Genomic DNA, 26,172 nt, shown 5'->3' with positions numbered 1-26,172 from the left:
CTAAATAGCTCAACTGATCTTTCCCCAGTTAAAATCTGAGGTGCTGCCTTGGGCTGCACAGGTTGCTATCTGCTAAGATAGCAGAAATAATGTGAGGGACACTCACAGTCTCCCTGGATATGGCCAGTTAGAACTCAGCAGTGGAAGACACAGGGCAGGCCTCACTCTTTCACACCTGTTTGGAACTTCATAGCCTAGTAACTGAAACATATCCATGTGTGTTCTTGCCACATACTGGGTGGTTTGGATTCCTTGAAACCCCTAGGATGAACCCCAAAGACCCCAGAAATTTGTGGGGGGATTGACCTGGGGGGTTCTAAAAGAGGAAGGGCAGGTCCATATGCAGTCAGTCAGACACTGTTATTGTTACCAAATACAAATAATTTTTGATTGAAAATTAGTTTAGAATCATAATTTAAACTAGAACTAGGATTTTTAATGAACAAGAAAATAAATTAAGAAGACCACTCATTCCTAAAAAATTGTTATTTTTATGTCTTTTGCACTAAGCTATATGCTAAGTCTAAACTTATGGGCACACTAAAGTTGTCTTAATTAGGGTTTCTATAGCTACTGCAAAACACTGTGGCCAAAGCAAGCTGGGGAGGGAAGCATTTATTCAACTTTCACTTCCACATTGCTGTTCATCATCAAAGGAATCAGGACAGGAACTCAAACAGGGAAAGATCCTGGAGGCAGGGGCTGATGCAGAGACCATGGAGGGGTTCTGCTTACTGGGTGTTTTCTCTTCATGGCTTGTTCAGTCTCTTTTCTTAAAGAACCCAGAACCTCAAGCCCAGGGAGGGCACTATACACAAAGGGATGTGCCCTCCCCTCATCAATAATTAAGAAAATGCCCTACAGGCTTGCTTGATCTTACAAAGACATTTTCTTAATTGAGATTCCTTCATCTCAAATGACTCCAGCTTGTGTCAGGTTGACACAAATCTATCCAGCACAGAAGTCTTCAATAGTTTAGACAAGATACTGGAAATACTAAATAAATATGCAACTCTGGACTTTTTCATAAATTTTATTAGAAAATTAATGAGGCAAAAGTTACAGTCATGAGATCATTATAAAGCAATTATGCTCGGAACTCTGAAACACAGCATGCTCCAATACTGAGGGGGCTTAAGAGAGCCTTCATTCAGCAACTGATGGAGGCAGAGGCAGAGACCCACATCGGAGCACTGGACTGAGCCCCCAAAGTCCAGTTGAAGAGTAGAAGGAATGAGAATATGAACAAGAAGGTCAAGACTTTGATGGGCTCACCCACTGAAACAGTTTACTTCAGCTAATGGGAGCTCACCAACCCCAGCTGGACTGGGAAGGAACAAGCATAGGACCAGACAAGTTCCTCTGGATGTGGTTGACAGTTGCATGGCTGGAGCAGACTGAGGGGCCACTGGCAGTGGCACCAGGATTTATCCCTACTGCATGTACTTACTTTTTGGGATCTATTCTCTTTGGATGGATACCTTGCCCAGCCTAGACATAGTAGGGAGGGCCTTGGACTTTTCACAAGGCAATGTGCCTTACCCTCTCTGAGAATTAGATGGGGGTGGGGTGGGAGGGTGTGTGGAGGGAATGGGAGGAGGGGAGGGAGTAGGAACTTGGATTGGTATTTTTTAAAAAATCTAATAAATTAAAAAACAATTATGCTCCCTTTAATAATACTGCATAAAAACTCAATGAAAAAAATGAGTGTTTAAAATATTGCCCATTTTAATTATTTAATATTCTCTATAAATCATCTTACATTAACTTTCATAAAACTGTACAGTATGGATATTATCATTTTATTTTTAAGAAACTTTGTTGCATTCATTTGAGGTTACTAAGATGATGTTGTGGAAGAATATAAATAGTAAAATAGATTAACATGTTTATCATCTTAAATAGTAACATTTTTGTATAGGACCAGCTAAACACTATTTTCCAAAATGCTAACACAATTTATATCAATAGAATTGAGGATGTGGCCCATGCGTAGAGCACTTGCGTGCCATATCCAAGATCCTAGGGTCAATAGGCAGTAGTGTATGGAGTTTGTGATCCCTGGAGAAAGACCACAGACTGAATACAATTATAGTTAAAAGACTGATTGATTAGCTGCTAGCAAGATGATGACCTCGAAGCCAGATCTCAGGTATGTTGTGAAGGAGAGGGGATGATGGCGAAGGGCTTTTAAAAGGAGAAAACCACAAGAAGGCCTTCGGCGTCTATGCAAGCAAGCAAAGGCTGGTCTTTTCTGCCAAACTAAGCAGTTAAGGTCACTCAAAACAATCTCTGAGAACCTACATAAACAAATTACAAAAGCCTGAAAAAAGCAATTGGTCATATCATAACCAGTAGGTGGTTTTAGTTGTACATGTCTGGGCAGGGGTCACTGAGCCAGAGTTACTGAGAACTTTCCTCCCAGGGATTAGAGCTAGAGGCATATGGTTAGTGAGGTCAGCAACCTTCCTGATGCTGCGACAGTTTAATACACTTTCTCATGTTGTAGTGTCCCCCGACCACAGAATTACTTTTGTTGCTACTTCATAACTGTAATTTTGCTGTTGTGAACAATAACGTTAACATCTGTGTTTTCTGGTGGTCTTAGGCAAACCTCTGTGAAAGGGTAATTCAAACCCCAAAAAGATTGCTACTCAGAGGTTGAGAACTACTGGGCTAGTGGGTACCAAGATGGAAGCCTGGCATAAAATGCAATTTCTTTGGTCATCACAGTAACACCAATGTCTGTCTATCACCCAGCCTCTCTCCCTATTCTGTAACTCGAGGTTTCACTTCTGCCCACAGTTCCTGAAAAACCATGCTGAGGCTTAATATTAATAACAAACTGTTCATTCTATTAGCTCAGACTTATTATTAACTAGCTCTTACAATTAAATTCACCTGTTTCTAATAGTCTATATTTTACGATGATGCTCATGGCGAGTTACCTCACATCTTGTTTCTCCAGTGGCTGCTGGCATCTTCCTGACTCTGCCTACTTTCTCCCTGTACTCAGTTTGGCTTTCTGCCTAGCTATATCCTACCCTGCCACAGGCCAAAACAGCTTCTTTATTAACCAATGGTAATAAAACATATTTACAGCATGCAGAAGGATGTCCCACACCACCATCCCTCACCTCCCCTCTCCTGATGACTTTTAACAAACAAGATAATATTACAATTTATATTTTCAAATAAATAAAAAAAAATCTCCCTTGGTCGAGGCCCACTCTACAGGAGGAAACTCATGTCTGGTGTTGTCAGTCTGATACAAAGCCTGTGGCTAGTGAGGTCCTAGGCACAGGGGACCTTAGCAGGGAGCCTACTACTGTTGCTTTGTTAATAGACATGTAATCAAACTGCCTTCAAAATACCTATATTTATATCAGTAAATTAAAGTTGGTCTCAACCTTCTTCATAGAAACTTTAAAATTTATCTAAACATTTCTACTGATGTGTCTGTGTATGTCACATGACTACAGGTGCCCTCAAATGCCAGAAGAGAATGGTTGGGGCCCCTGAACCTGGAATTACAGGCAGCTGTGAGCTGCCTGGTTTGGATGCTGTGAACCAAAGGTCAGGTCCTCCGCAAAAGCAGCAAGTACTCTTAACTACTGAGACTTATCTCCAGAGATGCTTCTTAATTGCTGGAGGCAGAAATTAATATAATGATTTATAACTTGTCAAATTGCTGAGACTAAATTATCGTAGAGTCCTTGACCCTAAAAAGGACATCAATGCTACCCCTTTCTCTAAGGGTCAGTGAACAGAGGATGGGGAGGTGGACCACAAAGACAGTGTCTAGACATGATGTGGCCATTACATTGATGAACTCGCTGCTTCTGTGCTTGTCTAGACATGATGTGGGCATTGCATTGACAAACTTGCTGCTGTTGAGGTTACCTGCATAGGACAGGTCCTACTGACACTTTATCATTGATAAGGAAGGTTATCTTAATATTAATGGCTCCTGGGAGCGGATATCACTTCTTCAGTACTATTGTCACACATATGTTCCCCGTGCTCCAGCTCATAACCTCCCATCATGCTCATGGAAGCAACCCTGGTTAAAATTTGTAGGTCACATATCCACAGAAAGACAAGAAATTAGGAGGGAGTCCATTGGGAAGAAGGGGTTCAATGAAAGAGAGAAGAGGCAAGAAAGAGATAATGAGCGGTAAGATGCTCCACATTCATTAATGCATTTATGAAGTCATCAGAGAAGATGTTTTAATTTATAAAAATAAAAGAAATCTTACTGGAGCTATGTATCATCATCATCGTTCAATGGTGGCAGCAATATTTATTTCCAAATACCTATTCAAGTAAACTGTGATGTGGGAATCCATATCTGGTTCACTAATTGGCAAGTTTCAGCCATGTTCTTTCTGCCATCCCGGGCTTGCTTCCTCCTCCCAGAAAGGAAGGAGGGGAGGAGAGGGTGGGTTGAGTTACTAGAACCCTTTAGAAGTAGGAAGTATAAATGGAATGAATACTTGATTAGACTTTGGACTTTGGAACTCTAATTAATGATAAATATATTTCCCAGTCAAATTAAAGAAATACAGAACTCTACGCTCCTGTCCAAACAATCCAACTTTCAGTGACGTCCTAAGCTACACACACCCCAACATGTCTCCACTGAGCAGTATGTAGGCTCACCACGGGATCCCAGCATCTGGCTCTGCTAAGAGGAGCAGGATGACACCAAGCGTGGGGAGACTTCAAAGCACTGCTTGGGGCAATGCAGGGCAGCTGCCAGCTGTGCAAAGACAATGGCAGCAGATGAAGCAGGGGACCCACAGGTTGAGCAATCAGGAGCACACCTACGGGTCCGGCAATGACTGCAGGTGCGGATCAAGGTGAATCCACACTCGCACAGCCATAGCGGAATGCTGACCTGGACTCATTCACAGGCTGCCCCACAGGACAATTACTGCCCAGTCACCTCTAGCTTAGTAAGAGGTACAGAGATGTGTGGTTTTGGAAATGATGAACATTTACAACATAAAAATTACCTCGAAAGACAATGTGCACAGGAGAGAAAAATGAGACCCAGATGAAGTAAATAAGCTGCCCAGGATGTCAAGGCTACTTAACAAAGCCTCCAGCTCATGCTTGGCTTCACCCTCCCACACAGGGGTTTCCTTGGCACTGGGGCATCATCATCCCAGACAGACAGTGGGATGCTCCTGTCTTTTAAATGAAAGGGACTAGCATGGGTATTGACTTGATTTTTCTCTTCTTAGTTTCCTTATTTTGGTTTTTATTTATTTTTTTTTAGAAAGAGAGCATGAAGTTGGGTGTGTTGGGAGGTAGGGAGAATTTGTGGGGAATTGGAGAAGGGGAAAGAAAATGATCAAAATATACTGTATGAAAAAATTTAAATAAAAAGTTTTTAAAAGACTAAAGATAAACACACAGAGATCTCATCTCTAACTCTCAAGAAGAGGGAATGAAATAACACTAATATTCCTGAGCAGAACGACTGTCGGGATCTTGTGGAACTCATAGGGCCATTGTTTGATATGATCAAATGATCATAGGTCTACGATGATTTATAGACACTTTTTTCATTTGCTGCCTGATGGGTTAAAGTATCTTCACATTACTGTTTCCAAACGATGCTTACAAACTTTTTATTTGATTTCTCATACTGGGAAGACGAAAACTAAATAAGCTCATCTGTGTGCTCGGCTGCTTCCTCTTGGTGTCTGTTCAGACGTCAGCTCTGTGGTGAGGCCTTCCTGGAACGCTCACTTTCAGGTCACAAACCACACCCCAAACCGCTGTCCCTTAGGTCCTGCTGCAACTTCTACAATGTCTGCCCTTTCTCCAAGACATGTTTAAATCTGACAGATGATAAAGTATCCCTTGTTATGTCTTGTGCCAGACTAGAAACTCAAGGTGACCAAGAGCTGAGTGTATCATGTTAGAGGTGTGAGCCGAGTGTGTTACTACAGGTACTACACAACCTGACTGAAATGTCCACCAACGTTCCTGCCCTTCTGCAGGCTACATGTTCATGAGAACCGACCTACATTTTAGGTAAATGTGAGGATTTTCACTTTTCTCTACTGGATATAAAGAAACTACAAATTTAAAAAAAAGATCAGTGGTAATACCTAAAGACTACTACAAAAGATCGTTTTACTATTTAATAATTAGCTTTTCTAACATTAAATAGTATTAAACAAATTTGTCACTCATGGTGGCATAAAATTTGAACTTTGTTTCTTCATAGACATGCAAAAGATTTTGTTGCTCATAGGACAGAATTGGCTCAAAGTCTAAGGACTTTTGAAACCAGCCCATCAATTTACTATTTTCCTTTGCAAACTGTGTTGCTCTTTACAAACATAGAGAAGGATATTTCCAGCAAGCAGTCTAGAGTAATCTAGGTATAGACATTCTGAATGAATCTGCATTTCTGGAGCAATGGGAATGATGCTCTGAGCACTGAGGAGAGCAGGGATGTGTCCCATGACTTGTCGCAGGTCCCGCAGTGCGCTTCTCATGGCACCTGTCCTCAGCCTGGGGACTCGGGACCAGTTTTGCTGTAATACTCACTTTTATAACACAGCTCTTATGGATCCTGCCTGTCTCTGAATCATCTAATTTACATAAAACAAAACATAGACTTGGGAGTCAAAGGACATTTAAGGTGAATAGATGGACATTATATAATTGGGTGGAGGTCAGACGTGGGTTACCCCCTTTGGTCCTCTCAGCTCTTTGTTTTCCTTTTTTTAATGAAAAATATCTAAATAGAATCACCAGATACATAGAGGAAAAGGCATCTCTTACCACCAAATAAAATCTCCAGTGCCAGGAATGGTTTAGATCTAATTGAGTTGCTGTCCCAAAGGGTTCCAGTGGGACCTCCAAACAACCCAGGCTACTGTCAAGGATATTGGCTACTCTCAACAAACCCACGGTAAAGCAGAACGGCTGAAAACAACACCTACATATCTCACGGAACAGCGAGAAGACAAGCCGCCTTCAGTCTAACAATGATGACCCACCTACATGATGCGATGACCCACCTACATGATGGGGTGGCCCGCCTACATGATGCAATGACCCGCCTACATGATGCGGTGACCCGCCTACATGATGGGGTGACCAGCCTACCTGATGCGGTGACCTGCCTACATGATGCCGTAATCTGCATACATGATGTGGTGACCCTCCTACATGATGTGGTGACCTGCCTACATGATGTGTTGACCTGCCTACATGATGTGGTGACTTGCATACATGATGTGGTAAACAGCCTACATGATGTGGTGACTTGCATACATAATGTTGTGACCAGCCTACATGATGTGGTTACCAGCCTACATGATGTGGTGATCTGCATACATGATGTGGTAAACAGCCTACATGATGCGATGATCTGCATACATGATGTGGTGACCCTCCTACATGATGTGGTGACCTGCCTACATGATGTGGTGACCTGCATACATGATGTGGTGACTTGCTTACATGATTCACTCGTGGAACAACCAAACAATACCCAATTTGATTTAAGGCCCACTCTGTGAGATGGAGCCCATGCCTGACACTGCTCTGGTGGCCAAGTCTGTGAGACTTGTTAGCGCCTGCATGAGGGCACCTGTGTAGCCGTCAGAGGACAGCCTCGGGTACCCGTCCTTAATTTCCTCCCCATTCAACACAGGACTCCTGTTGTATACGCTAGCCTAGCTGGCCCTGCAGTTTCCATGAACCCTCTGTTTGGCCTCCCATCTTGCTATGGGAACATTGGGATTGCACACACTCCCTACTGTACCTGGCTTTAAACCAGTCTTGGGGATTCAAACTCACACATTTGGCTAACACTTTGCCCGCAGAGCCACACCACAGCCTCGGGTTTTCTCGGTTTTTCTTGCTGCAATAGCAAACATGGACCACTGTTTGGCATCAGTAAGGACTCTGGGGTTATTGAACATGGATGGAAGAAAGACTTTCTCAGAAAACACAATTCTTGCTAAAGAGACCACAATCAAAAGTCTACTGAGTGATAAAGATGTGCAGCTACAGTCCTATGAAAAGGAGATTCACGCCAGTTCTCTTTCATTTTCCCTTATGATATTGCTAATATAAATAATAAAATAGAGGTGACAGCATCAGCTGGCTCATGGTTTTAATTAAGTAGCCTTTAATGAATCATCATATAGAATAATATAGCTGTTGCTGTCTGCAAATTATTATTTTAAGATTTCCTTTAGGACTAAATACAAGATAATTTTATACCTATTCAAGGAAATTGAGACAATATTTTATCTGTTACAGGAGGTGTATAGGTTCTATAAGATTATAGCAATTTTAAGAAATTTATGACTCCCTTGATCTTTATATATCCACTTATGAAGATATTAAATGGTTTAATAAAATAATTTAAAGTTAATAGAATCAATAGATTGCTTAAAATGTAACAAAATTTAAAAAACAATTCATACTGAACAAAATATTGCTTACAACCAGGTGAACAAATTAAAAATATACACTGTTTTAACAGAAATTTAATATGATTGAAGATTCAATTTTCTCTAAACTAATATATTACTATCATTTCAGATTGATGCATGATAGGCTTTCTTTTTTTAAGAAAACATTTTCAGGTTTCAGTCACTTATCTTGGTGTTGGATTTACCAGTTACTAATGACAGAAAGTTCTCTTGATACAAAACACGCTCGGAGGATTTGATTACAATCACATAACACACTTTCACAACACTAGAAAAGCAACAAGACTGAAATGAAGAGAAAAATACGAGAGCAGCGTGGATGAAAGGGTGGTAAGAAAGATAACAACTATTAAGGATGTTTGAAAAAGCTGCATGGGAATCTACTCTTCACTGACTTCATATATTTTCATATGAAAGAGTTTAACTCAAGTTTCCCTACATGTGGAATAGTGCTCCAAGAAGACAAACTAGAAGCCCCCACCAGATATAGGACACCTCTCCTTCAGTTGTTGATCGAGAGCATCCTGGAGACAACACAAGCTATTGTTATTGCTCTTGGGTTCCCATGAGCATTTGATGGTAAGATTGTATTGCTCAAAACACTGCACACTGACCACAGGACACAGACAAGACAGAACACTTCCTTCCTGATGGCTAGCTTTATAGTGCTCGAAGGTTCTTTCTTCTCAGGCTGCTGAAGGGGAAAAAGTCATCAAGAGTCTCATCCAGTTGTGAACCCATTGGTGCAACGCTATTATGACTGTTCTGGGAGCAACTAACCATGTTCTGGTTTAATGTCTACTCTGAAAGATAGAACACATGCCTACCAATGCAAATCTAGCCAAGAACCCATGGTTGGGGAGCTCATAGGGTTGAACCCACTTTTATTATTTTGCTAGATGAGCTCAGCATCAAATTGCCCTCTAAATTTGTAACTCTATGTCCAATATGAATGCATCGTTCAGAGTTTTTCAGAGGAGTTCCTTTGTTAAATGGACAGATGTTAATGTAGAAACTCACAACTGACTGAAATACAAATAATAAATGTCTGTGGAGTAGTCAGTCACAAACGTGACATTTACTTCACTCTCTCAACTTTCAAGGCTCAGGGGTTATCTCAGAAGGAGAATAGGAAAGATTGCAAGAACCAGAGGTTTTCCAGACCTAATAGGACTGCTGTGTTCTTGAACTAACAATAGTTGTGACTGCCTGCACAAGCCAATTCAATGTCCTAACACAGGGGGAAAACGGCTCATGAGTTCCCACCCCTGTCTGAGAAGACATTGACAACTGTTGGCCTCTAGAAAAATAAAAATCGGTTGTCTTTAAGTATGTGGCTTTTAATAGGTCAACCATGATCCCATGAATGGTCCTTTACTTATAAGAGCAGAAAAAAATTGGACTTATTGGGCTATTAAAAAATAAAGTGAACACTGTTAGGAGGAGGTAAGAGTGAATATGGAGGGAGTCGAGAGAGAACGGGGATGAATCAAAATACACTGTACATGTGTAGGAAATTCTCAAAGAAGCAATTAAATATTATGCTTTAAAAATTCTTCTTAGGGCTAGGCAGTGGTGGTACACGCCTTTAATCCCAGATCTCAGGAGGCAGAGGCAGGTGGATCTCTGTGAGTTCAAGTCCAGCCTGGTCTACAATAGCTAGTTCCAGGACTGGTTTTATAGCTACTGAGAAACCCTGTCTTGAAAAAACAAACAAGCAAAAAAACCTCTTAGTTATAAGAAGGAGGAGGAGGAGGAGGAGGAGGAGGAGGAGGAGGAGGAGGAGGAGGAGGAGGAGGAGGAGGAGGAGAAGGAGAAGGAGAAGAAGAAGGAGAAGAAGAAGAAGAAGAAGACAAGCAATTACCAGAGATGAGGAAGTAGGCAATAGATTTGGAAGGAGTTGGAAGTCAGTATGCTCAAAATATGTTGTGTACACGGATGAAATTCTCAAGTAATTAATAAAACACTATGTTAAAATTAACTTTTTCTCTTTTATGTATACCTGTGTCGTTTCCCCAATATAACCTATGCTTGTCTAGAATATCTTTCCGGTCACTTGCGGTGCTTATATACTGAAATAGCACAATAGGCCATACTCAGTTATTCCAAAACTTATCCAAAACTCAAACAACCCTACATTCTTCAACCATAATGATTCCACAATATCTAAGACCATCTCTACTGCCCTATCTTCCTTTATAGGAACTATCTAGGCCTAAATTAAACAAAGGAGTGCCAACTGTTGCTTCCAGATGTGTCTTCTTGTGGCTCCTTTTCCTCATTTCCCCAGCCTGGCTCCTTTGAAGCAGTTGTGCTGGAGACATGATCATACCCAGGCAGCAGTCACAAAGGGTGCACAGCCTGGAACACAGAGCTGGTTACCAGCACTGATGTTCACCTCCGTCTCTAGTAAACCACAGGTGTTTCTGTTCAGAGAACCTTCCCCTCAAACACAAGCAGCCTTGAGACTGCACAAGCGAGGACAGGAACCACAAGCCCTGAAGGCCAAAAATCAATTGCTCTGTTTTTGACACAGTCCCTAGGCCAGGAGGGAGTCCAAACACACAAACACAGTGGACTACCACAGGAGAATGTACCCATGCTCCACTCACTCAAGTCATCAGTAGACTGGAGTCCTCCAGGTTGGAAGGGAAATTGTACCAGTGATACAATGGGGCCATTGTGACCAAGTTTCTATAAACATGAATTAAGACATTATGAAGACCTATTCCAGTATGAAATCTGACCTATTCTGGTAATGCATTTTAGCCATACTTTGAGCAAGTAAGGTATGTGGTGTGTTTTCTGCGTCTGCGGAAAATTAACAGGACCAGAGTGGAATCCAGATCTTACTACCACACCATGCTCAGCTTTGGGGAAAGAGATGGCCACTGGTGAGAGGCAGGGTAGCTGCATTCATCTTTTAGAAGAGAAGATCTTAAGGTCAGAGCTAGAAAGAGAAAGATGTCTTTTACATTCCGATCCCTCCCAGCAAAGAGGGTTTGGGTGTGGTACGAAGTTCTCCTGGGATGTTAGCAAGGCCGGCGGACTATGATTTAATCATATTGGGTTATTTCATCAAGTGGTCATTAGTTCAGTGGGTTGGGAGCTCATAGACAGAGCGAGATAATGCTTATGTGGACCCGGCTCTCATCATTCCTTTGTTCCTGCAGGAGAACTGGCCACTTTTTAAGATCCTGTTAGGTAACTTGTATGGGAAAAAAAGAAATATTTTTTAAAAGCTCGTGTTCAATAGTGTCTAGTAAGTTATATTGTCTGCTGCTTGGTATTAGATGATGGTAGGAATTCTGTTCTTATGCCCTACAAGACAGATTCTTGGCCTAAGTGAATATTCGGCCTCTTAGTTTTTCAACAAAATACTATCTTGTCGCTTCACCCTACAATCTCACCTTCTTGTTCACTCACTCTTATGCCTGTGCCTACCGTTCCAAGTAACTGTAAGACCACTTTCTGACATATTAACCACACAGCAAGTGTTCAATAGAGCTACAGAATCTAATGAACCAATAAACATTCAATATTTTGAAATTATGATAGCAACTACATGAAAAATTAGGAGCATGCCCCTTATTTCCAAGTACCTATGTCCAAAACATCTTCAAGCATCATTACTTCTTGAATCCTGTCTCTGACACTATTTGCCTATCTCTTAGCTTAGATGAGAAGGGAATATAGAAGCTGGAAGCAAGATAATGCATGTCTCAGGAGGGATCTAGGTCTCAGGAGGGATGTAGGTCTCAGGAGGGATCTAGGTCTCAGGAGGGATCTAGGTCTCAGGAGGGATGTAGATCTCAGGAGGGATGTATGTCTCAGGAGGAATCTAGGTCTCAGGAGGTTTGTAGGTCTCAGGAGGGATGTAGATCTCAGGAGGGATATAAGTTTATTCATCATTTTCTATACAATATGTATATGTTTCCTACTTTGTTTCACAGATCACTGTAAACTGTTGACACCCCCAGAGAGCAGATTGAGTTTCCCTGACTGCCAAGCAGAAGTCAGTGCTGGCTTCTCCAGAAATGCCCTTTGTGGTGGGATGAGTCAGCTGGGAGAGAAGCCCTTTCTTCCTTTCTACCCACCTCCTTCCTCCTCCTGTGAGGAAGACGAATAGAACAGCTAGAACTCGCATAGGCCTGGGAGCAGTGGAAGCCACACAGAAATGAGAATTTATTAAAGAGACTGTGGTTACAAGTCACAGATGAATGAGTGTGGCTAAGGAAGTCGAGTTACTCACCCGCATGCTTTAGCTGCTAAGTTGGAGCACAAATCAGTTAAAACTCAGCCCATGACTGCTTTCAGACCTGTTTGATGCCTGTGGCTGAACTATGTGCACCTCTCAGGAGCTTGCCTACAGGCCTTCCAGTGACATCCATGATCTGCTTCCAGATGAGTGAAACACTTAAAGTTTGCTCGTGTGTGCAGGGGAGATTGCACTGCTATGTCTATGATCATAAATGCTTGCTTAATATTTTTATATACTATAAAACAGCTCCACAGAGAAAATATAAACAGAACTGATCTTCCAGCCAAAAGAAACAAAACAAAAAATTATTGCTTTTCTCTTTTAGGCATTGCATAGTAAACAATGTTGATGTAGTCAATCCAATAATATGGACCAAATAACTCAGATGATAGACAGAAGAATGGACCCTAAGATGAAGTTAAGGTTCTACTAGATCTACTAACACCAAGAAGAGTATACCACGGACCACACACAGGATCATCAGCCCCCAAATAATAACCTTGAGACTTATTATTAATCATGAAAGCTTGGTCTTTAGCTTAGGTTTTGTTCCCAACTAGCTCATAGACCTCAAATTAACCTGTGTCTATTAATCTACATTCTGCCATGTGCCTCGGTTTCCTCTGCTCTTGACCATGTGTCCAACTCCTTCAGAGTCTCTGGCGAAATCTGCACACCTCGATTCCTCCTCTTCTTCCTCTCTCTTCTTTGATATCCTTCCTACCTTCTCCCGCCCAGCTATTAGACATTAAACTCTTTATTACATCAACCATAGCAACACATCTTCAAACAGTGTACAAATATCCCACAACAATGGACCCTTGAAAGATACTGAAAAACAAACTGCTATTTGGTTGGTTCAGTATAATTAATATAACCCAAAAAGATAACATGTATCTATCAGGATTACTTAACTAATAAGTTGTAGTAATACTATAAAAATCCATTTGTTAAAGAATAGTTTCCTTTTCATGTAAAGGAAAAAGGGGAAGCTTGCCAGGAATCAGCTGCAGGTATTATTGTAAAAACCAAGCCTTTCCTGATGCTGTGAGAACAGGGTCACTACTTAATGGGCCAACAGGTTCTGATGACTAAATGAGGGAATGACTTTACAACTGAAACAACACTGGATTTCGAGCCAGAACATGGCCTCAGCATTTGGTGGTCTCACAAAATTCCATACTGATTTTCCTAACTCTTAAGAGGTATTTGAGTTCTTAAACACTACTTTAGTCTTTTGCCTACTTGAATTTTTAGATAAGATCATTTATGCGGTAGATGGTAGACTGAGGTGATTACACCAACACAGGTTTTTACATCCGAGATAGCATGTCATTTCTAAACCCAGTGCAGATCCATGTCTGCATCCTGAACTTGTGAGAGCTGGGCGAGCCATCTCAGTTCAGACACGGTAACCTAGCCAGGGTAAGGAGTGCAGACTCTGTCCCTCTGAGACCCTTCTTGGGCAGGGCTCCTCAGCTCCTTTCCATACTCCAGGGCATCGGCATGAGTTCAGACGAACTTTGGATGTGATCTGGAAACTTCCTGATAGTTCCAAGGTTCAGCTTCTCCACCTGAAATCTCTTGTCTGATACCTGCCACTCTAGTTAAAACAGCACATTGAATGTTTGGGACTTCCCTGGGTTCTGTCTTAATGTTGATTTCAAAATTCTGGTGTGGTTTGGCTATTGTTTCATTTGGCCTCTCAGTGAACTATGTAATAATCTGCAACTGAAAAAAAAATGAAGGTCTTGTTTGCATTTCTAGTTTGATAACTGATACACTTAGGTAATGTTTGCCTTACGGATTTCAAGATATAAGATCACGTCTTATGCTTCAGAAAATGCTATCTAAATCAAAACTAAACTTCACTTATTCTAATCTTACTTCCAATATTCATTCTTTGGAGGTCTTATTTTTCACAATTACATCACATTCTCAAAAATAGTTGGTTTTAAATTAAGTATATATTACATTTTTATGATTAATTTGCTCAAAATGAAAAAATTAAGGTTATGGTGGAAAAATATTCATCAACATCACTTTCATCCTTGACCAGTTTTGTGGAAACTACAATTCCTTAAGCTGCTTGGAACTCATGAAAGAGAATAGTCTTGAAAAGTATCAACACTGAAGTAATGTGTTTGCTACCTTACAAGAGAAGCCTGAAAAGTGGGGTATTTCCAGAGCTGGTTGATGGAAAGTCATCAAGGATGTGGTGATTTCCAGGTCTTACTCCACTGCCATGTTCCAGGGTTGAACTTTGTCCCCGGCACAAGGATTAAATCGAACACCAATTCCTAGAAAATATCCCCCTTTTAGGTATTTTTCTTCTCCTTTCAAGAAAATTTTCTTCCAGGGAGCCCAGCAGACTTCTCACCACACATGGCTGCTAAACAAAGCAGTGGGGAGGTGGAAGGTGGAGGAATCGTGGCCTACACCTCATGCTCAACGTTCCCAGGAAAGCCAATCCCCCCTGAAGGCGCTGGCCGCTCCTAAGCTCAACCTTCAGTTATCAGGAAATGTTGTCAGTGCTGAACCTTGGTAGCCAATACTTCCAGATATAAAAAGACTTACCCTCCTCCCATGATTTATGCCCTCACTTCTTTGTCTCTAAATTATTTTTCTCTACTCAGTACATAAGAGCTTGAATGACATGACCATCTGTACTTGGTTGAATTTCCAGGTGTATCTTCTTGGGGAGAAAACTGGTACAGCTTGCTATATTTATGATTTGGGAATATTAAAAGTGGGAAAATATTTGTGAACCATAAAATAGTCTCCAAGACTAGTATCCAGAATATATCGATAATTCTCACAAACTCAATAAAAACTGAAAACTCAATCTTAAAGCTGTTGAAATATACAGCAATTATATTTTAGCCCTTATATTTTTAACCCTTGGATAATATATTTTTATTATATCAAATATAATATTTATACTAGATATAAATGTCAGTTATATTTTTAACACTTAGAGATGCATACTGAGGTGCTCATGAGTGAAATAGTATTTGTAATTTTCTTTAAAATAAATTAGTCTCAACACTGTTAAATGTTGGGATCTGGGGGATGGATGTGGATCCTTGGAGCTTGTTCTGTCTGTGTATTTGACATTTTTCATAATAGAAAACAATTAAAGATTCTGTATTAGCTTATGGATAAAAAAGAATAGTGTATCCTGATAACAAAATAAAGAGTTAGAAATAGGGTTGAGTTGCTGGCTCAGCAGTTGAAAGTTCTTGCCATATAAGCCCAACAACCTAAGCTTGGTCCCTAGAACTCACAATGGAAGACAAGAACTAACTACAAAAAAATTACCCTCTGAAATAACCCTTGTTGTGAAGCAAGTACACCCCAGCACTCAGAAACACACACACACATATATGCGCGCACACACACATCTCTCATACAGAATAATAACAAAGTAAAAAGAAATACACTTAAAGAGTCACAAGGGAAGAGCTAGAGGTCACTCAGAGGTTAAAATGCTTGTCATTCCCTCAGAGGACCCCAGTTTTGGTTTCCAGCATTGAGCAGACCCCAAATCCAGTTCCAAGAGGGACCCAATGCCACAGGCCTCCCCAGATACTTGCACTCACTTGCACTGACCCCTCCCTTAACACACAACACATTAATTAAAAATAAAACAAGTTTTACCTCACAAATGAATATTTAACTAAAATACACTGTATTTGAAAAATAAGCACACAGAGAAATTATAGCTGTTTCTAGTTATCAGGAAGGGGAACATCAAAACTAAAAGGAAATGCTATGTATCAAAACTAATAAAGTAAAAACAGTGGCAACACTCTGTGACGCTGGAAATATGAACAAATAAGACCTCTTACTGGTTTCTGATGAGAAGATGACTTCAAATGGGATTTGGAAGAGAGTTTCACAGGGTCCTGAAAAACAAAACATGAATTTCTCTGTGAAACAGCAATCGTATTTCTGCCTATGCATCCTAGAGAAATGAAGACTTAGATTCATGCAAACTCTGTACCCAGATGTTTATAGCAGCATTATTTGTGGCAGCACAAAACTGGACACAACCCAGATGTCTTTCCGTGGGTGAATGATCAGACAAACTGTGCAGAACGATACTCCACAATCACAAGGAATTAGTGGCTCTCACACACAACGATTCTCTTAACCTTTCAGAAAGACACTGAGTGGAACACTAAAAGGTGCAATATCATATAATTCAGTTTACACGGCATTATGAAGACAGTTATCACATCAGAGAGTACGTTAGTAAAGTGAAGAGGAGGGATCTCAAATGTTTACGAAGAAAGCCGAGCTAACATAGATGTTTGAAAAGATTGCCACAAAAGGATTCAAGGACTTGAACCAGTCAGAAAGCCACCGTGTCAGACTGAACAAAATACTAGGGGTCTTGTCCAGGAGCAGAAGGGATAGAGCATCATGAAGCTCCACATGGGACATTTCAGTTGGAAGAAATTGCAGGATTTAAAGACGTGATAGACGGAAGGACTGCTGAAAAGCAGGAAACCACGCAGCTGAAGAGGCTGCTAGTGTTTACGTGGAGCTCAGCCACGAACACTGGAGTGAGCGCAGGACCCTTGACAGTGTGCTGTCATCGAGCAAAGACACGAAAATGAACAAAGACCTGTCAAAACGAACAGAAAGTTGAAGTGAATAACATTCAATGGATGGTTGACTGACGGTCAAGAAAATCCACACCAATAAACAATTGATCATGAAGCTCGGAGCAAACTGCTTGGCAAGTTTGCCAAGGTCATTCCTGACGAAAATCTATCACCAAAACAAGTCTATAACGCTGAAGACACACACTGGATGACCATGCTCCAGAAAGGCATTACCTAAAGCCATCAGGGCAGCCCCTATAATACTGAAGAAATGGCAAGAGGCTGGGCCAGGCTGGGCTAAGGCTACAGGCAGGCATCAGTGCAAAAGACTGTGGTAAGACAGAAGCTCACCTCCTTCCTGCTTCAAAGAAGCCAGCATCTGCACCATGACACTAGAGTGCAGAGAGAGAGGGGGGGAGAGAGAGAGACTGTTGTTGCCACTGGCAACCCAGGGGAGAGTCTTCTTAAGGTCTTGCTCACCCCAGGATGCCCATCCCCATTTAAAGACCCTTGGCACTGCCATCCTCACTGCATAAGTGGCCCTGTGGCTCTCCTTCCTCCTCATGATTGTTGGCCACGGCCCATAAGGGTGGAGGGGACAGACGTTGGGAACGGAGTTCAGTCTGCTATAGACACGATGGAGATAGCCCTCCAGCACAGGACTTCAGTGCATCAGCTCAGCTTCATTCCAGGGAATAGGAAACAGATAGGACTGAGGAGCCTGGGGACAAACCCTAATTTTCATCAGGTGGCACAGTGCTGTCGCAAGGCTTCATATGTGGCAGTAAGGTTCCATAGCAAAGCTCCTAGTTCAGGTGTTCATTTCCATATATGCGGCGGCGGAGGAGGGGTACTTCCCTCATGCTAGAGATAAGTCAGGCATCCAGAGACACTCTCTAGTAAAGGACAGGTAGAGAGCAGGAGGTCTCACCGGAGAGGGAGTGCCTCATGTTGCTGAGCTCGCGGCTGTCACTTCACTTATTCTCATTCATGTGTAACTAAGCAAGAACAGTAACTGGGCATTTGAAGTCAGGAATGCTGCTAATGCCAAGCAACAAGTCATCCTTACAGGTGGGTGACAAAGACGGCTCAGTGTGTTCAAACTTGCTTCACATACGAAACTATGAAAACTACTGTCTAAGTATCATCCGTCCTACGTATTTAAGATATATATCTATATCTATATCTATATCTATATCTATATATCAAGTGAAGTGATTTTTGTTTGTTTGTTTGTTTAGTCTGGCTGTCTGGGTCACAAGCAATCTCATTATGTATATGCAGATGTTTCAAAATCTAACAACATGTGAGATCTAAAGCACGGCTGATCTTACATACGAGGCATTTCAGATAAATAAAACTCTGGGCTGGGCATTTCAAAATGTTCAAATGAATATTTTAAAGTATGTTTCATTATGAGATATGAAAGAAAGCGTTAAGAGTATATATTTTATTCTTGAGAACAAGTAATCTTTTTAAATTGTCAGTGTGAAAGGGGGTAATGACAGATAACTCTAAAAAGGCACTCAGTTTCATGTCTGACCACTGCTCATTTCTGTCCCTTCTCCCTGGAGGCAACGTTTCATATAAACCTGTAAATGCCTGGCATTAAAATCAAGGGATAAATGTGTGCATACACAATAGACACATGACATGATTTTGACACTGAATACTTTTGAGAATTAAAAAAAAATATGTCCCAAAGAATTGAATTGCCTGTTTTTATCCATAAGCAGACTGGATCACTGCTTGTGAGAACAACTTCAATAAAAGTCAGTCACTCACGATGAATTAGAAATGACAATCATTCAGGACTTTTATACTACTAAATTCTAACTAAACTGTTCCGTCAACCTAAATATATAGAAATCTTTCTAGGAAAAGCCAGTTTATAACTATACAGAAAAAGAGAAGGTTACAAAGTAGTCTTTGCAGACTTGAATGTAATATTATTCTGTCCGACTCCCACTTGTTTCCTGTAACTGAAGAATTATTATTTCATTATTGGGCTCGGAGGAGGAAATTATACTAAAACCAACACTGTGTATAATAGAGTACTGTAACTTCCTCACTTCAAGAGAAACGTTAACCAGTTACACACAAGCTACTTGTGCAGCTGCCTGACTGGTGAAAACAGCAACAACAAAACCTTTAACCACATAAAACTTAATCATAATTTTGTTTAGGTCTAGGCTGCGTAATTCACAAGAAAATTTTAAGTTTTGAAATGTTCAACAAGATTATTAATAAATTGAAAATGGAATCTTTGGGGGGTTACTGTTTGTTTCTTTTCTCTTTTGGCTTTTCGAGACAGGGTTCCTCTGTGTAAAGCCCTAGCTGTCCTGGAACTAGCTCTTGTAAACCAGGCTGGCCTCAAACTCACAGAGATCTGCCTGCCTCTGTCTTCCGAGTACTGGGATTAAAGACGTGCACTACCATCACCCACCTGAAAATGGAATCTTCAATAAAAGAAATGTAGGAACGAATGGAGAGAAGCAAAGGCTGTTTAACGAATTTAAATTATGGGCGACAGCTGAAAGGTTGCTGCAATTCTTTACTTGTGGTTATTCGAGAGTGGAAGGGATGGGAGCCATGAATCTGCAGTCTGAATTTCCACAGAAGAAGCCCACACGATCAAGAGGACTACAAAGTCCCCTGAGCCCTGTGGAATGCCTGGGGAGACATCTTTCCTTACACCTCAGAGTTTTCTTCTGATTGTCTCTGAGGAGTCGGCCATTTCAACACCCCATGTAGAGCCCCACAGAGACGGAGCCACACAACTGCGGTGATTCACAGGGTGTTCAAGATGTCTTTGTTTTCCTGATTCACTGAAGTGCAGCACCATCACCCACCGTTCTGTCTTGAGCGTCTTTCTAAATTAAACTGTGACCTTGATGTTTGTGCTTCAGCTGGTGGTGGCCTTTGCGAGGTTTGTTTGTTGTCTTAGGCTGCACTGTTATGGCTTTAGGTGGATGCTGTGCTGTCTTTGCTAATGTCCTCGAATCCCCTCTTCTCATTTCGTCTCCTGAACTGTTCCTATACAGTAAGCCTTACGTGTTCCGTTACTAAATCATCCCACGCATTTGCTCAGAGAATAGAGGACACAGCAGTTATCCCTAAATTCTGGCATCCTATGTTACCATTTATGAGCTCCTTGGGGTTAATTTTTCTTTAATTTACAGTGACCGTCTGACATGTCACTGCATGCATGAACATTAAAATGATTGACACCTGACAACTTTTTTCCTTTTACAAATTGGTAACTGCATCTGGTGTGTGTGTGTGTGTGTGTGGTGGGGGGTGTGGGTGTGCTTGTGTGTGTGAAAACTTGGTTTGTCCAGAACTTCAGATAACAGAATTTTGACCAAAACTTAACAAGCAAGTTGAAAAAAACACATTTTATAAAGCACACACACACACAAGCAATCTAAATCGGTTACCAAATTTTATTGCTGCAAGCTTCCCACAATATTTTTGAAAATATCAGACAGACGGGCGTCAGGATGATTAATTCCAACGAGCACTTGTGCTTTTCCTGCACACAGTGACCTCTGGAAGCTCCGAGTCCAGCGAGCTATGCACAGCGTCTCTTCAGCTAACTGAAATGTTTGTAAATAAACGATATCTTTTCTCCATTAACTTGTCTCCGTCTTGACCTACGAAAAAGGGTTGTGTGGGTAATCTCAGATGACTAATTTGTCTTTTCTTTAGCCCAATGCAATAGAGCAAAAAGCTTTAGAAACCACAAACTAGAGTTAAATGTATATATGTATGTATGTATGTATGTATGTATGTATGTATGTATCCAGACATTTGCAACAGGCAAACGTCTCCTACATTTAAGAAAATATTTCCTGAGTTCAATTTTTTAATGAAGCATTAAATGGAATGATTGATAAACATTATTAGGATTATATTTAAAATTAAAATCATATTTTAATTTTGATTTGTGGATAAAAAACAGCTTTTATGTGTGATCACATTTCACGTATATGAAACCCTGTAGCCTAAGCATTATTATGTTCATATTGCAGATGCACTGACTAATGCTCAAGGATGCTGTTCATATATGTTCATATTGCAGATGCACTGACTAATGCTCAAGGATGCTGTTCATATATGTTCATATTGCAGATGCACTGACTAATGCTCAAGGATGCTGTTCATATATGTTCATATTGCAGATGCACTGACTAATGCTCAAGGATGCTGTTGGCTCTTATTGCTCTTCACTCTCACTCTTTTGTCTTTGGCTCTTTTGGGGGCCCTGCCCCAGCACCCAATCATGACACAGAGGCTTCTTATTAATTATAAACACCTGCCCTTAGTGGCTCATTTCTAGCCAGTTCTTTAACTATCCCATCTACATTTTGCATCTGGGTTTTTACTTTTCTCTATTTCTGTGTATCTATATTTCTTTCGTTCTTACTACATGGCTGGCTGGCTGGCTGGCTGGGTGGCTGGCTGGCTGGCTGGCTGGCTCGGTGGCTGGCTGGGTGGCTGGGTGGGTAGGTGGCTGGTCAGTTAGGTGGCTGGCCCTAATGCCCTCCTTTCTCCTTCTATTTATTCTCTCTGTCTGCCAGCCCCGCCTATCCTTTCTCCTGCCTCGCTATTGGCCATTCAGCTCTTTATTAGACCAATGGGGTGTTTTAGATCAAAGTAGCACAGCTTCACAGAGCTAAACAAATGCAGCATAAATAAAAGCAACACATCTTTACATCATTAAACAAATGTTCTACAGCATAAACAAAACATATTATTCTACAACACAAGGAAATAAAATTAATTTTCCAAGTTTCCCAGAGAGGAAATACTTAGTTAGGGGCTTCATGCCTCAATCATGGTCTTTGACCACCATGCCCAAGAATACACATGCAAATACATGTGACATGAATTCACACATCAAGAGAAAATCCTTCTGAAATGAGGAATCCTCAATACAAAAGCAAAACCAAACAGATAGTGTTCATCAAACTCAAAAGCTCCTGCATAGCTGAGGGAGCAATCGATAGGATAAAGGGACATTCTACAGAAGAGAATGCTGGCCAATCAACTTTTCTTAAGAGGTTATTATTCAAAATATATAAGGAATGCAAATCAATAGCAAAAACCCAAAAAAATCATGTTTAATAATAGGCAAATGAACTAAATAGATATTTCTCAAAAAGAAAGCATGGAAAAAGCCAACATTCATGTCGAAAAGTCCTTGACACCACTAGTCCTCAGGGAAATGCAATGTATTCCTTATCCCATAAAAATGGCTTTCATAGCCAAAGTTTACTAAATCCAAACCTCAGTGCTGGGTGTGCTGGGTGTGCAGCACCTCCTTAGGGGTTGTTTGACGGCCTCCTGAGCTGCCTGAAACAACACAGACTCTTCCCATTCTTCCAACTCACCCACCAAATTAGTTAAGACCCTCTTGTTGAAGACACCTCACACGTTGGCTGCAATGTGTCGGGAAATCAAGCGGTAATTAAATCAGAAAATTTCCCCCTTATGGTCCCAGAAGCTATGCAGGCTCCTGCGTGAGAAAAGGTATCCATGACCTTACCCACAGTGAGTGTTGCAACCTACAATACCAACCTGCTAAACAGTCTATTCTCACCAATGCAAGAGTGGCTTGCCTGGTATGGGCTAGCCAACCATCTTCTGACTAGATTTGAGATCTGCCTCACAAGAGGGATTTAATCCTGACAAACTCGGTTGAAATCCTGGTGGCTGAGGAGATCTTAAGATAAACTTAATGTCGTTATTAACTAAACTGTCATGATGCCTATCTGCCTTCTGCTTATTTTATTTATGCACATAGACAAATGGTATTCCAACTCCACAGCTTCAAAGACAATCCCAGTTAAACTCAAAGGATCTTAAAAACAAAACAAATAAAAACAACCAGCCAAACAATAATGCTTATTATACATGTATGACATTGTCAAAGAACAAACTCAATAAATGCTTTTAAGGGAAAAATGGCTTTTTACCCAAACCAAAGCAGGGTAGGTTTTTATGAACCTGTAAGGAAAATCTAGTCATGATATGGTACTTGTAGAATATAAATCAATACAGACATTGTGAAAAAAAATGTTCAAGATTATGTATACCTATTTATAGTGTTATAATTCCTAATACCAAATATTACACTGTGGAATCAACATAAGTACCTATAAATTATGGATAGAGAGGAAGGTGAAGCATATACACACGATGGAATTCTCAGATTTTAAAAATAAGAAGGTCCCATTAGTGACAACATGGATAAACTTGGGCATCATGCTAAGTTGAATTATTCAGACACAGAAAGACAAAAAATTATAGTTGTTGTTATTAAATATAGTCTAAAAACTTGAATTTATACAGGGAGCAAGCAGAAGGGTGGTTGGCAGGGACTAAGAGTGGAGATCTCACTGGGACATGGAAAATGTTGACTTAAAGAGTACAACTTTTTATTCAATTAGAAAATGTAAGTTTTTGAGATCTGTTGTACAGCATAGTGACTGTGGCTGGTATAACATATATATCATCTTCTTATACAAGTAGTATACCACTGTTTAAATTTACAAAGATATTTTAAGTGCTTTAATCACAAAAAAAATGATGGCCATTGTGGAAGATAGATAGATTAATTAGTTGGATCTAATTATCCCACTCTATATGCCTATATCAAAACATCACATTATAAAGTATAAACATATACTTTTTCATTGGCCAACAAAGCAACTAATTAAGCATTTTTAAATATGACAAGGAAACTTCAAAAGATTTCAATTTGCTTACATATTTTACATTCTTATTACTAGTCTTATGCCAATCAAAACAGTATACATTTTGAAGTAAGATAAAATCTATCTAATTAATTACAAATCCCCATGTATAAGCCATTTTAAACAAAAGACACCTTGTTTTCTATTACTTTTAAAGAGATGTAATCCTTACAAGACCATGTGCAGAATTCCATCTACAAATTATATTCTCTAATCAAAAGTTACATTTTGTGTGCTGCCCATCTGGAAAAAAAAACTATTCATTTTATTGACTATGTATTTATAATTTTCTTTCATTGTCTCATGATTAAAAAGAATGTATTGTTTTTCCTATTATTACATAATACCAGTTCTTTAAATGAAGTATATTTTCAGTTGTGCATAGGTTAGGTAGCAGCAGCTGGTATAATCAACTCCAACTCTAATTTTAAAAATTTATGGTATTTATTCAACACAGATCGCACTGTGCTACACACCTACACCTGTCTTCTCTTCTCTTGTCACCTCTCCCATTAACCTTTATTCCCTAGGGAGTTTTGTTTTTATTTTCACATCACACTTAGATATGTGATTTTATGTGTCTCTATAAAATCTGAGAACCACACACGGAAGAAAATGTTATTTTGGTGCTGAAACTGGCTTCATCTAATATTTATTTCCATTTATATGCATCTTCCTGGAAACAGCATATTTTCACCCTTCTTCATGGTTGAAAATCTCTACTTTGTGTCTCTAGCACATTTTCCTTTTGCCGTTGCTCTGTTGTTGGGTGCCAGGCTGGTTCCACGGCTTAGCTGTTGTCACTGGCAGTGCAGTGAATGCCAGTGGTAGGCACCTCTCTGGTACACCGACTTGGTCAACTCCAATCTCCAGGGCTGCCACGGGAGCTTCCATCAGGTCTGTACAGCAGCCAGTTGGTGTCCCTGTAAGTCTCTTTCTTCATGGGTGAACTAACAATTTTTCTATCACTATCATAAAATAGCTTAACTTATTAAGACAAAGGGTTCAACTGAGCCCATGGTTTTGAGCTCACATCCATGCTCAAGTGATCGCATTCCATGGGTCTCTGGCAAAACAGAGCCTAATAATGGGAGCATGTAGCAGAGGAAGCCAAGAGCTGAAAAGCAAAGAGAAGGAGGTACCACCATCCCCTTCAGGGCATAGGAGGGGCTCCTCTCTCAAATGTTCCACCACCTCCTGATTGCACCATTCTGGGGACCACGCTGAAAGACATGGACCTATGGAGGGTGATCTGCAGAGTCCAGCAACAGGGTATTCATGAATCTAGGTGATTTCTATCACAGGGCGTTGGTGCATTCTCCTCTAAATTAGTAGAAGAAAAAGAAAGCTTAGCAAACACCACCTGCCCCCTGCTTCTGCTCAGAGTTCTTTAAGCATAATCCACTCCTGTGGACAGCAGGTGATAGTTTGTATGATCGCTGTATGATAGCTGCTTCCCAGCTACACCTGTCCTATGGCAGGAAGTCTTGATTTTAAAGTTAGCTGCCATTTCTATGTAACTTTTAAGAGTCCTTTTAGCTTCCTGCCTGTGTTCTACCAAACCTGATGATTTTGTGTGTGTGTGTGTGTGTGTGTGTGTGTGTGTGTGTATCTATAACCCAGAGGCTAAATAAACACATTCCTCTTGGTGTATAAATATAATTTGAAGTTTAGAAGTTAATTTATGCACAAAAAGAAAACCATTGTTATTTTCCATCAAAACTTATTCGTGTTTGTATGCATGCATGAGTGAGTGTTCATGTGTGTAGTGTACACATGTGTGTGCAGTTGCTTACTACAGTACACATTAGCAGGGAACGGAAGTTGATGCTGAGTGCCTTCCTTCATCTCTCTCCATTTTACTTTTGAGCGAGGATCTGTCACTAAACCTAGAGCTCTGATTTTCATGTGTCCCCAGGATCCTATTTCCCTGGGGCTGTGGTCAGAGACACAGGACCCACACGTCATTATTATGGGTGCTGAAGATCCACCCCTGGATGCTTATGTTTGTACAGCAGATACCTTACACATGAAAGTATCTCTCTGTCCCCAAAATCATTCCC

This window comes from Arvicola amphibius, chromosome 7 (assembly GCF_903992535.2).
Source record: "Arvicola amphibius chromosome 7, mArvAmp1.2, whole genome shotgun sequence".
NCBI classification, from domain to species: Eukaryota; Metazoa; Chordata; class Mammalia; order Rodentia; family Cricetidae; genus Arvicola; species Arvicola amphibius.
The sequence above is the reverse complement of the archived record's forward strand: the minus strand, read 5'-3'. Positions refer to the sequence as shown.